This window comes from Meles meles, chromosome 15 (assembly GCF_922984935.1).
Source record: "Meles meles chromosome 15, mMelMel3.1 paternal haplotype, whole genome shotgun sequence".
Classification (NCBI taxonomy): domain Eukaryota; kingdom Metazoa; phylum Chordata; class Mammalia; order Carnivora; family Mustelidae; genus Meles; species Meles meles.
In genome coordinates this window covers 72,569,344-72,583,913 of record NC_060080.1, presented here as the reverse complement: position 1 = coordinate 72,583,913, position 14,570 = coordinate 72,569,344, and positions in this window count along the sequence as shown.

Sequence of the window (14,570 nt, the reverse complement as noted above, 5' to 3'; positions counted from 1 at the left end):
GCTCTGTTCTGCTTTAAGAGAAGTGTGTGTGTGTGTGTGTGTGTGTGTGTGTGTGTGTGTGTGTGAGAGAGAGAGAGAGAGAGAGATGGGGGAGGGGCAAGAGCTAGATTTGGCCATACTGCCAATGAGTTACATGAGATGGAGACTGATCACTGAGAATAAGTTGGAAACATTCTCTCTTCCCCCTCCCCACATCCCTCCCTGCCTTTTTCCTGATGCTCCCATAGTCCTTCTTTACTCTGATCCTCTTGCCTTATTTGTCAGTTTGCAAGCTTTATCTCCAGCAGGCAGGCACAAGAGTAAACTCCCACCCTCTCCCCCACCTGCATACACACTCTTCTGCTTAAGACAAGCCAATGGATGGGCAATAAGAACCACATGGACGAGCTGGTAGAGTGAAAAAAACAGTAAAAGGCCACCAAGTGAAATGGGTCCGTGTCCCTTTTGGAGACCACAGAGCTGTTCCCCATAGAACAGGGATCACAACCCTCAATCCCCTGAACAATCTGTTACTCAGGGGAAAGCTAAAGAGACTTTATTTTGGGGAGCCTCAGGCATCGCATTTGCTCTCTTCTCTTTCTAGGCTTTTCAAAACATTCACAGCCATAAATACTTGTATTCAGTGTTTTCCATTTACTACGCTGTCCCACTAACAAAACACATCTTTGCTGGTCTGGCTTTAATGGTTCCTATTTATTCTTTGGCTCATTAGAACAAAGGAGTTTTACAGCCAAACCTAATATTTCAGAGCTCTGGCTTTGTTAAGCAGCTTTTTCTTAAGTGCCTTCATGTGATTAGAAACAACTCATCCAGCTTATAATCCCAAGAGGCCCAAATGTGGTTTTCATAAAGTCTAAGAGATAGAAGGTCTAGGAGTACCCTAAAATATCCATTTCGAACAACAGTCCTGGCATGTGTGGCCGCACATGTTCAGCAAGTGCTGAAAACCAGAGCAGAGATGGCCCTATGCTTAGATATCCACAGGAGGAGTGGCCTGGTCCAGAACAAGTACATTTGGATATGCGGAATGAGGATGTGACCTGGACATGCCACAGGGTGCAGGCCCAGCCCGTAGGGGCCAATACCTACTCACCCCAACCCACTGTTGTTAAGTGGGAATGCAGGACGAGGTTGTCCTACATTCAAAAAAATAATTTTTTTTTAAAGATTTTATCTATTTATTTGACAGACAGAGATCACAAGCAGGCAGAGAGGCAGACAGAGGAGGTGGGAGAAGAAAGCTCCCTGTTGAGCAGAGAGCCCGATGTGGGGCTCGATCTCAAGACCCTGAGATGATGACCTGAGCCGAAGGCAGAGGCCTAAACCACTGAGCCACCCACGTGCCGCTGACATTCAAATTTTTTTTTTTGCATTTTTTTTCCCATTTTATTTATTTTTTTCAGCATAACAGTATTCATTGTTTTTGCACAACACCCAGTGCTCCATGCAAAACGTGCCCTCCCTATTACCCACCACCTGTTCCCCCAACATCCCACCCCTGACCCTTCAAAACCCTCAGGTTGTTTTTCAGAGTCCATAGTCTCTTATGGTTCACCTCCCCTCCCCAATGTCCATAGCCCCCTCCCCCTCTCCCAATCCCACCTCCCCCCAGCAACCCCCAGTTTGTTTTGTGAGATTAAGAGTCATTTATGGTTTGTCTCCCTCCCAATCCCATCTTGTTTCATTTATTCTTCTCCTATCCCCCTAACCCCCCATGTTGCTTCTCCATGTCCTCATATCAGGGAGATCATATACACAATGGAATACTATGCAGCCATCAAAAGACATGAAATCTTGCCATTTGCGACGACGTGGATGGAACTAGAGCGTATCATGCTTAGTGAAATAAGTCAATCAGAGAAAGACAACTACATTCAAAATTTTAAGAGGAAGCCAAAAGAGGAGATTTTCTGTGAAAGTTCCTGATAAAAGAATTACCTTTGCACTCCATTTGTTGTAAGCCAGTTAAATAGAAAATTCTTTGTCATTCTTCTTGTTAATATGATGAACACTTCCTCAGCGATTAAGCAAACATAATTTAGTTAGAAGTACAAAACATGTAAATAAATACAACACATAGGGAACACAATTATGAGCTAGAACTAGCTAACAATTATCTAATAATTATTTTGAGAAAAAAATGAATGTTCATTTCTGGCCTGGAAATGGCTTTCTCTATACAAGAGGAGTCATGACACAATTTCCTAGGCGGAGGGAACAAAAATTTCAGCTGTCTTCCTGTCCAAACCCTTGTCTAACCCCTGCAGAGCAGGTGTTGGCCCACCTTTTCTGTAAAGAAGTTTTGTAGGTCCTGCTTCAACTACTCATAGTTGCCATAAACAGATTTTTAAAAATAGCCATTGACAATATATAAGTGGAAGGGCAATGGCTATAAAATCTCAGTAAAATCTTTAATTATGAAAATTCGCTATGGTCCACTTTTGGCCCAAAAGCTGTAGTTACCCTACCTCTGCATTAAAGGAAGGCTGCAGTATCTTGACTGTAGCTCCAACTAAGCAGTTTTAAAGAAGGGTTAGGTCTTGCAGCAAGACAGTCGAACTGCGTGAAGCAAATGTGAGTAAAAACTTCATTCACTATCAATCTAAATTTGAGTCCAAAGAAAAGGCATAATGCAGAGGAAAAGAGCAAATGTATCAGCATTAAATAAAGCAGGAAAGACCTAACTAATGAGGAATAGAGGAAACGATGAGCTAGGAAGAAGTACCTAGGTTTGTTTTGGGTAATAACAGGAATGGGACAGAGTCTTCTTTATAAGGCTCAGGAAAGAAAGAAGGAGAAAGAAGCAGAAGATGACGACAATGACGATGACCGTGGCGATGATGACGACAACATCATTAAGTCTCCTTTCCCTACTATTATTAGGCTAAAGAAAGGGGTACTTTTCATTCTTCCCTCATCAAGAACAGGACAAAGGAAGGACGTAAGACCAGGTAGTAAGCCTGCAGATATTCAAAGAAATGGATAAAGAAATTCACCATCTGCCAACTTCTCGTCTTCACTAGTCCCACTTAGAGATGCCTATAATGCAACTCATCATTACACAACCCTTAAGTGTGAAAATCTGATCCAGCTCACCAGGCTATGCAAGGCTGATGCTACCACCAAGCTCATGGACCAGTTCTCTTTGCTGAGTACACCTGTTCTCAGATGAAGCAAGATGGCTATATGTCTATGTACCACACTGAGGTGTGTGCTCAGCTGATTCGGTGAACCAACAAGCTAGACTAGAATTCATTTTATGGCTAGTTTTATATCGCTAGTGTTTCCAAGAAGACTTTTCTTCTTATTTCACCCAAGATCCTTCAGGCATTTAGGCAAAATGTTTTTAGCTAAATGTGAATGATACAGGAAACGTGGGGCTTTTCTCTCCCCACAAAATATTCAATGAATTGCAACTTCTGGTTTCAAGGAAAATTTTTCTGTTTTACTTCTGTGTCTTTAGTAGATATTCTATTTAAAAACTGATTCTTGATTCACAACACTGAGCATGGGCTTCAGCAGGGGAATTATCAATTTTAGTTCAGACAAGAGTTCTTGGAAAAAGAAATTGGAGGTCAGACAAGGTTAGGTAACGTGGACCCCTAAGCGAAGGAAGAGGAGTAAGGGTACTTAAAAACAAGCTTGGACACGTGAGTGCATGTATTGTTCGAACACAGCAGCTGCAGAGGACAAATGTGCTGTCAAAGGAGAGAGTATACGAGCTGCAATTGTCATTTGATGACTGGATGGTCTGGCCCAGGTGAGTTATAATTGAATGTGTATTATTAAAAAGCATTAATGGACTTTTACTCAGTAGTTAACCCGTCTGCACAAATGCTGTTTATCAATCTTTGCATTTCTTAGCGATCATCTCCTGGCATTTAAACCATTTATAAAAGGCATTCTCTACCCTGATCACAGTTTAATGGTGGGGAAAAAAAAAAAGACAAGAGGAATAACTTGAAACAGAAATGTAACAATATTTCACCAGTCCTCAGGTCTCTGATTAGACTGTTATTCTGCACATAATCTCCTCTAAACTAAATTGATTCTTTTTCAATATAAAAACAGTACTGAGCCCTTGAATTTTGAACTAGGGAAGTTCTGTGAGCTCTTTGAATTGTGAGCCAGAAAATAACAAATCTTATTTAATTAACAAAAGAATGAGATAGGGATGAAAAACATGATGTTAAGACACAGTAAGAATTGATTGGAGCTGTGTTTTTAGCTGTAAATTTGGTGAATAGACTTTGCTTGTGAGACAGGCAACATTAATTACTCTGTTCCCATAGCAGATTCTGCGTTTAAAAAAAAAAAAATTAAACTGCAAAGAAGTAGGAAAGCATCTGTGGGTGCATTCCTTTACACCAATAAAATAATTTTATTGAACTCCATTCATGTGCATACTTAGAATTTAAATCCAGAAGATCTTATAGGCCTATATTCATTAAATATTATGTACCATTTTATATGGGTATACTCATAAACGGGGAATACGGAACACAATTAAAAGAAATAAATTCAGCATGGCTTTGTACTCTATAAAATCCCCTGTCACTGTGTGTCTTTGACTGACTCCTTATACCCAGGCAAAACCAATAACTTAGGGAAGGAAGAATTCAAAAGCAGTTTGTTTTCATAGTCAAAATTCACTATATTTTAAGTCATGCTAATCATCTTGTTCCTATACAACTGCAAAGATCAAACTGACCAGATAAGTATCATACAGTCTTTCAGTATTCTTTGGTCCCGGTCGTATTGGAAAACATATGTGAGTTCATCCCTGTATTCCCGCCTCTACATACAATTGGTTCCAACTATCCTCATTATGCTTTTAAGTAGCTCAGGTGGTAAGTAATTAGAGTAGCTAGAATTTGGGAGTTAGGGGATTCTGATTTGTATAAAACTTTCTCTTTCCACTAACATGTTCAGCAGTCCCATGTTCCGGGTGGAAACTAGAAGAAGTGTGAAAATTAACCAGGTTAGCACAAGTAATCTGAGGTCATGCTTCCTGTCAAAGGGTCAGGGTAAGGACGCTAGTGCTACAGGAGCAGAGAATTTGACCTGGGCTCTACAGATGGGCTTGGGTTCACCAAGGACAAGTTGAATCTTGGAGGACATTAGAACCTTTTCATTCCATAGTTTGTTACAAAGAATAGGCCAAATATGTAACATGTGCTAATACATTATCCCTGCTTAAAGAAGCCTTAGGGATAACCTACTTCTCCCCTTTTCTCTCACTAACTCAGAGTGAACAGAAGACAACAAAGTGCTAGGGCACGGTTCTGGTTGGGAGGTCAACACTTTTTGGAAGAAAAAGAACTTTCACTAAAGTCTAGTGAAACAGTTTAGCTTTTGGCAGTTTATCTCGTGGGCATGTGATTAATAAAATACGCACTAACAGTAGTCATGGAACTACTGTTAGTGTAATTGGGGCAACTACATGTAATGGGGCAATTATGTTCTCAAAGAAAAATATAACAGATTAGCCAATCAAGTTCATCTAGTGCCTAGAAGGGGAGGACCTACTATAGTTAGTAATTGTTTCTTCTGGGAATGATTCTATCAGTGCTATCTGACGCTTTAAATCTCCAGTACTAGAACTGCCAAAAACTAAAATAAAAACAAAACACATTTCCAAATAGGCTTCAAGAACATTTGGGAAGTGCTTTTTAATTAGCCGTTGATGTACTGGCATATTTACTCAACCCACTGGGGTACCCTCCCACCCTCATCTCTCTGAACTTCCATGATGCTTCCTGTTCAGAATCCCATGAATCTGCTTTCCTTGAAATCAACAAAATGAATTATCACCATTAATAAATGGCCTCCTTCGTTGTCCTTGACCTCACTGTGCTCATGTGGGCACTGCAAAGAGAACTTTAAAAAGAAGTTTCTATTTCTGGTTCTGACAATAACTATATGCCTTGAAGCTGTTAGGAGGATAAAATAAAATAGTGACTCCAAGACTGAGCTTCTGCAGAATCCTCTTCCTTAGATAAAGTCATGTGATTCTTACCCACCTTCTAAATCCCATTCCAACTTCTGGGGAAATTTCTTTGGGGCAGGGGAGTCCTAGTTATGGATCCTAAATGTCAGTGTCAGTATTAAGTCAAACTTGCTGATAATCTTGGCCTTATTTCTCAATTTTAAAAACTGGGATTCAGCCTTGTTCCTTTGATCAAACCTTAATCTTGTACACTAAAACTGGTTACTGAATCTATATCCTATTCCTACCAAGATATTGTCCCACCCTGATTACATTCCCATTACCCCATGTCCTTCCCCAGTGCAGTCAAGCTTTCCGTTCCACTCATCCATCCCTCTATGTCCAAACCATCGTCCCTGTTCATCAGGCCATTTGCTCTCAGATATCTTTACCACCAACTGCCTGTTACCAACTTTCCCAAATTCTTTGTTTGATCAAGTCTTCACATTCTGACCAGAGCTCTTTCCTTCCCACCTGTAGCTCAATTTGTTCAAAAGCATTCTGCACATTCTCAAAAGCTCACGAAATACAAGGTGTTTCATTTGTAGCCACTACTCCATTTTTAGATGATATTCTTCCTCAGTGGGCACAACCACACACTATGTTGATGCTTCCTGATGGATCTTCCATGATTGATCACTACTTCTCTGACACCATTATTGCCTTTTGCTTTTCCTTCTGCCCAATCAATATAGACCTGCAGTCAAAGTTCCTTCTTCGGTCATCTGCTATTTTCTTTGAACACACTCATCCCCTCAGGGACCTCAGCTACTCCCATGGTTACAACTCTCATCATCGCTAAGCAACTTGACATCCAGATCAACTGTAACTGGGAGCTCTAGTGAGGTCTAGTAGATCCTTATTTAAGTCACTCACAAACTAAACTGATCATCCATTCCCACAAACCAGTGCTTCCCCCAGACACTCCCATTTGTACTGATTGTACTACCATTTTTTCAGGCACTGAGGCTCAAAATTTAATATCCTTTTAACCTTTAAAACTTGTTAACCACTTCGAGTTATCAGTAAGGCCTATTAATTTCCTTCTCTGTATTTGCTCAGAGAAAACTCTAATAAGGTCTATATTAACTCATGATTCCATATTTACCTTAATCTTCTATTTTCCTACCTCTAATCATCCTGTATATCATCATAAGTTTAATCCTGCTAAAATTTTCTGACCAAAACTTCAATGGTTTAGCTGCTTATTAATTTTAACAGTATTTACTAAAGAATGAAACAACACTAGTTCTAAGTGGAAAAAATAATTTTAATAGTTGTGTGGGAATAAAAACTTTAATTACAGCTTCAAACAATGATTATATGGATAATTTTATTTAGGATGAATACAAATAGTTTAAAATAAATCAATTTAAAGAAAAATTAAGTAAAATACAGTGTAATTTATAGAAAAAGATTTTTAAAATTGAGGTATTTTTTGACCGGTTGTTTGTAATCTATTGGACTTGGTTTCCTCTGGCATTTTTCTTCAACTTCTTTTTTTTTTTAAGATTTTATTATTTATTTATTTATTTATTTATTTGAGAGAGAGAGAGAATGAGAGGGAAGAAGGACAGAGGGAGAAGCCTATTCCCCATGGAGCTGGGAGTCCGATGTGGGACTTGATCCCAGAACTCCGGGATCATGACCTGAGCCAAAGGCAATTGCTTAACCAACAGGGCCACCCAGGTGACCCCATTTTTCTTCAACTTCTAAATCTTTTTTTGTCAATGAATAACCATACAAATTTTCTCTTTCCAACAAGTAAATCAATTTGGCATCACTGGAACATAACATATGCCATTCCGTCATGTCTATGAGGTTGCCACAGGGCAGGAGGTCAGTAAGCAGGTGGAGTGGTAAGTAGGTCAAAATATTCTAAGGTAGAAACAGAAACAGGAGCCAAGTTAAACAATGGAAGGCACTGAAGAGATCATCAAGCTGGTGAGACAAGCCAGGGATGCATATCAGAAATGAGGTTGATCACCAAGATCAAAATTTAATTGTGGAGCATAACAAATAACATGGAGGACATGGGGAGATGGAGAGGAGAGGGAGTTGAGGGAAACTGGAAGGGCAGATGAACCATGAAAGACTATGGACTCTGAAAAACAACCTGAGGGTTTTGAAGGGGCGGGGGAGTGGGAGGTTGAGGAACCAGGTGGTGGGTAATAGGGAGGGCACGTACTGCATGGAGCACTGGGTGTGATGCCAAAACAATGAACACTGTTATGCTATAAATAAACAAATTTTAAAAAATGCAAAAAAAAATTAATTGTGGAGTGTGGGACCAGGTACAGTTGAGGCCCAAAGTAATGATTCAAAACCTAAATTGGCCAGTGTTTGGAATGCAGCACAAGCAGGCCCAGCTCCTTTAAGACTCCAAATTCTATTCAATTTGACCATATTTGTGGCTTAGCCTAATTGCTTTCTCGACCTCTAGTTTCTAACCTCCTACTTTATCCTACAGACTTTGATGCCCTGCTTTTGGTATGATTCCTACTTTCGGTAAGGACTCTTATTTGGTAAGCCCAACCAGAGTTGATCCTTTTCTTCTTTAAAATGTTACATTTATTAGCACTTCTAACTTTATGACTTATTCATAGTAATATGTTCTGCTAACTTCACAGTGATTTACATACATGCTTTATCTCCATTACTCTGGAAGCTCTTAAAGAATGAAAACTTGTATACATAAATCCAATAATAACTCAATGTAATTTTTGTATATGATAAATCCTTAGAATACAGGTTTCTTTTTTGGGGGGTCTATCAGGGAATAGTTTGGTTTATACTATGATTAATATTTATTCAGTGTGTTTAATATGCAAACAGAAACCAAGAACACTTATAGCAATGTTTTGGAGGTCAGAATGATGATGGCTAACTGCAAAATAATTTTGAGGACAGATGCTTGTGCTGGTACTACTCAATGAATGCTACTGAAGAAAAAGAGGGAACAATGACATAACATTTGTTTTCTCCTTCTGAGAATGGGAAATATCTGTACCTTTTACGAAGAAATTATTTCGAGACCGTTACTGTGTACCCAAGGAGGGTTATCCCATAGCTATTTCAAACCAAGTCGTTTAATAAAGTTCTCCCACCTGAAATGTAACAACTATGTTATTTTCCATCCAGAGCCAAGGAGATAAGAAGGGGTGTGTGTGTGTGTGTGTGTGTATTTAAAGAATGTAGGTATATACATCAGTAGAATTTACTAGCAGGGGTGCCTGGGTGGCTCAGTTGGTTAAGCATGTCTGCCTTTGGACCAGGTCATGATCCCAGGGGCCTGGGATCCAGTCCCTCATCATGCTCCTTGCTCAGTGGAGAGCCTGCTTCTCCCTCTAACCACCCCCCCCACCCCGCTCTTTCTCTTTCTCTCATGTTCTCTCTCAAATAAACAAAAAAGTAAATAAAATCTTTTAAAAAAAAGAATTTACTAACAATATACTTGCATTCATATGGTGTTATATTGTTCCAGCTTCTTGATGTTAGGTTTGATCCTGTCAGCCAACATTCTCCTGCAGAAACCTTAGAAATCTCACTTGGTTGTAAAGTGTTTCAAAATGTTAGCCTTCTATTTGACCTGCCATGAGTCATCACTCCTGATCCACGTGATTAGATTCAAAAATAGAAATATAATATTTCAAGTTTCTTTCATAAATTCTCTTTCAAAAAAGAATTAGAGAGTAAATCTTAAAAGTCTCCCTTCACAAAGGAAAAAATAATTTATAACTTCATGTGGTGAGGAATGTTAATTAGACTTATTAAGGTGATCATTTCAGTGCATACAAATATCAAATCATTATGTTATATCTAATATGTCAACTATACATCATTTAAAAATTTAATACAGTTTGCAATCTCTATCAAAAAAAAGAAAGAAAAAGACAGAGAGAAGAATAAAGATTTCTTTTGAAATAAAGCTGCGTTTTTACCAACATCAATGTTCATAAAATTTGGGACAATTTCAAAGAAAAATATCCAATCTATTTGCAGCTGTTATACCTATTATATGAAAATTTTTTTTCCAATTTTTGATTCAATCTGTCAATTAAAAAATAAGTACGTATAAATTCTAACCAAATATTCTAGCTGTCACAGGAAAAATAAAGTCTAAAAATTGTTTCTCTGCTACCCTGAATGAATTATCTTACAGTATAATTATAGATATATGGTAAACAAATATGAAAATTAAGCTCAGTGATTTAATGTCTCAATAAAACATTGTAATAACTACATGCTAAAATGGCAGATGAATAATATAGAGAGTAAGTATCACATTTAAGAGATTCAGAATAAAAATATCAATATGGGTTGTAGATACAAGTCAATTTTAGTATCCTCTTAAAGAAATACATTTCTTAAATATATATTTTAAATGATCTGTGAAAACTACATAAAAGTCCTAAGTCTTGATTCATTTCTTATTTAAAAAATTACTAGTTTAAAATAAAAAATTCCTAATTCACAAATGGATCATCCCTGCAAATTTTAACTTAGTGATACTTTTCTCAACCACCTTGCCCATTCCACATTTTTCAGATAAAATATTTTTCAGATAAAATATTTTTAGATAAAATATTACCGTATACATATCTAGACTAAAATATTTTCAGATAAAATATTACCGTATACATATCTAGACTAACTTCCTATCTGTTCTTCCTGCTTGTAATATCTTCCCTTTCCAAACCATCTTAGCAACAGATTGACATTTTCACAGTATACTTCTGACAATGTCCTTAAACTGTTAAGCAAACAACAAACGAAACCCACAATCATTGGAGCTATGATGTTCCAAAAATGATAAATAACACAAGGAAATTCCAAACAACAAAAAGTGCAACCCTCTCTCTCTCTCTCTCTCAAAAGAAAAAAAATTAGGTTTTCTCTGTTTATGGAATAAAAGGCAAATTCCTAATTTGGTCATCTAATTATATCCTACCTCCACAAACTTTTTGTACTTTACTGCCCTCTACTCCAGATTTTCACTTTTTAAGTCATTCCCTCTGCCTGAAAATCTTACTTGCTCTTTAGTTACACAAAATCATTTCAAAATGTCTTCTTTACCTTGTTCCTTCAGGTGGATTTTAAATGCTTTTCTTACATAAATCCCTCAGAGACTTAATTCAATTTAAATCACACTCCTCTCAAATCTGGCTCTAGACTTTCGAAAGTGATATAATTCCATGGAGAAGCAACAATGCTAGGGAGCTAAGGAAGACAGAGGTTATCTCCCCCTGCCCCATTTTGGAATCTCTAACAGAGTCCCCACACATATAGGCATCATCTTTGTATGCCATATAATGTGGTATGTTGTGCCTCAAACCTTTCTCCTATGAATTTTACATAACACAACATCATTTCATATCACTGTTCTTGTTCTTCAATTCTGTAATATTTTCTCAGAACTTTGACAGTCCCCTCAGGAAAATTAAGTATTTTCAACCTTCCCACACTGATTACCTATGGAAATAAACATCAATACCATCCATTCTTTTTTTTTTTTAAGATTTTATTTATTTGAGAGAGAGACAGTGAGAGAGAGCATGTGAGGGGAGAAAGTCAGAGGGAGAAGCAGACTCTCCAAAGAGCAGGGAGCCCGATATGGGACTCGATCCCAGGATCCCAGGACTCTGGGATCATGACCTGAGCTGAAGGCAGTCACTTAACCAACTGAGCCACCCAGGCGCCCCAATACCATCCATTCTTGACAGGCCATACACATAGGATGGGTATTGAAAGAAGTATTTGAGTATTTTATGCTATAAAATATAAACCTACATTTTATATATATATGTATATATATATATAAAATGAGGTTTCTCTCTCTCTCTCTGTGTGTGTGTGTGTGTGTGTGTATATATATATGTATATATATATGTATATATGTATGTTTAGGCTTGCCTCAAAAACCATTATGATAAATAAGCATAAATTGCTGTATGTTTACACCATATCCAAATAAATCATGATTATCTAAAGTAATTAAGAAGAGGAAAATTGTAATCATATCTCTTGAAAGAAATGGATAACGAGGTGATCCATCATTTTGTAAAATTTGGAGAGAATCTCCGAAATCAAGGGCTTAACTTCCACCACTTTCAGTTTCAAGAAGCTTTAGGTATCCCCAGTCCACAAGTTCAGATTCTTTCTTTCTGTGACAGAACATTAAAAGTGATCTGAACCGGGGCGCCTGGGTGGCTCAGTGGGTTAAAGCCTCTGCCTTCGGCTCAGGTCATGATCCCAGGGTCCCGGGATCGAGCCCCGCATCAGGCTCTCTGCTCAGCAGGGAGCCTGCTTCCTCCTCTCTCTCTCTGCCTGCCTCTCTGCCTACTTGTGATCTCTGTCTGTCCAATAAATAAATAAAATCTTTAAAAAAAAGTGATCTGAACCAAAAATCTAACTTTCAGTTCTGCTTAGAACTAGAAGTACATGAAATTTCCCTCCTCAAGTAAAGATAGTTTTAAGAATTGTTTTTCTTAACTTTTAAAGACCTCCTTATTCAGCTTGTGCTTTTATGCTCAAAAGTATGTCCTCACAAAAACTCTTATTGAAAGAACAAGTTTGATGATACTGAAACTTAGAACACTAGGGAAATCTCTTTATAATCATTCCCTGTTTATTTCCACGAAGCTGCCCATCTTGCAGTCCACTGATAATTTTCCTTCCCTAATTCCCGAATCTTTTCAAGCACATTCTCTACAACTCACACGGCTAAAGTGGTCTTGGTCTAACACTGTGAGACATGTCATCATGGAGAGCATGTATTATCAGTGTTGCTTTGGACAAGTCACTTAAATTCAGTTCCTTCATTTCTAAAATAAGCCATAAGGTAAATGGGGCGAGATAAAAATAATCAAGTTTGTTAAGGACTTAGTCACTGCAAATGGGCTGGGCAAAAATTAGTCATTCTTTTCTCTTTGTCTGGTATCTAAAGAAAGCACTTGGCCAGCCAGCCTCCTCCATTCTTTGCATCTTCCAGAACTGATCAGAGGGAGAGTTCTCAGGCTTTCATAATGGAGAATCAAGTACACAAGGAGCACATAGTACATGAAAAGCTAGAAGGATTGCACAGGCTTGAGGGTTGAGGTGTAGGAGAAGCCATTGTCTGTAGTCATTGAGAAGCAGGGAACATAAAGTTTAAGACATTTGATTGTTAAGTATCTTCTTAAATGTGTTTGAAAAGCACAAAAAGGTAATTCTTTCAAAATTGTTTTTAACAGAGAGGCCAGACTGAAAGAGTTCCCAATAGCCAAAACTAGAATAATTTGGATAATGGAATAAATTATGATAATACTAGATTATAACTCACAGCATAAAATAAATATCCATGAGTCCTTAGTGTAATAAGTCATTTAACAAACAAATGGTGTTCCTTGTCTTTAGTATTATTACCATCTTACAGAACGATTCTAATTAATAAGTGCAGAAGGAATGAGGAAAACAACAAACTACCATTATAACTATAGAGTAGCTATAATAAAAATAATCCACAAATGGGTGCTAAATTTAGGGGGAAATGTTTAGAGAGAGATGGAATATTTGCAGATTTTCAATAATTTTGAAGGAAAAAAATTACTAACTTCATCATGGAGAAACTCAGCAGAGACCATCTTAACCAAGAGGTCAATATTAACATCACCAGCAATAAGACAATTCAACATCATTTACCTCTTGATATGATGCACTGAGAAGAAAGATGTACCATTTACATAACATTCTTGCTAAAAATGCAACCCTTTGAGCCAATCATTAGAAAAGATCAGAAAAACACAAATCAAGAGGTGTTCTACAAAATAACTGCCTAATATTCTTCAAAAGATAAAGACCATGGAAATTATCATAGGTTGGAAAAGACTAAGAAGACGTCATAATGAAATGTCCTGTATCATCCTGGATTCGCTCTGGGGACAGAAAAAAGGACATTAGTGGGGAAGCTGGTAAAAACTGAATAATCAGGGGCACCTGGGTGGCTCAGTGGGTTAAAGCCTGGTCATGATCTTAGGGTCCTGGGATCAAACCCCACGTCAGGCTCTCTGCTCAGTGGAGAGCCTGCTTCCCTCCTCCTTTCTCTGCCTGCCTCTCTGCCTACTTGTGATCTCTGTCTGTCAAATGAATAAATAAAATCTTTAAAATAAAAAAAAACCTGAATAATCAAGTTGATAGTAGTACTGTACCCATGTTAACTCATTTTTATAATTATATCATATTTGTAAGATTTTAATATTCTGAAAGCTAGGTGAAGCATATATAAGAGCTAGCTGTACTATTTTTATAAATTTTCTCTAAGTCCAATTATTTTAAAGTAAAAACTTTAAAATATTATTTTGGCTGAATAAATGATTTGTTGTTGTTGTTGTTGTTCACTACATTATTCCAGGATAGAAATATATGAGCATCATTAATTGTCCTGTTAATTTTCAGAGGCACAGGCATATTTACCATGAAGCTAATGCAGCTTAAGCTTTAGGTCAATCCCCTCACTTGTTTGGGCTCCTAAACTAAATTTTATAGTTTAAATTGTGTATTCTTATTCTAAACAAGGCCTCCTCCCACATTTTATAAGCTTCAG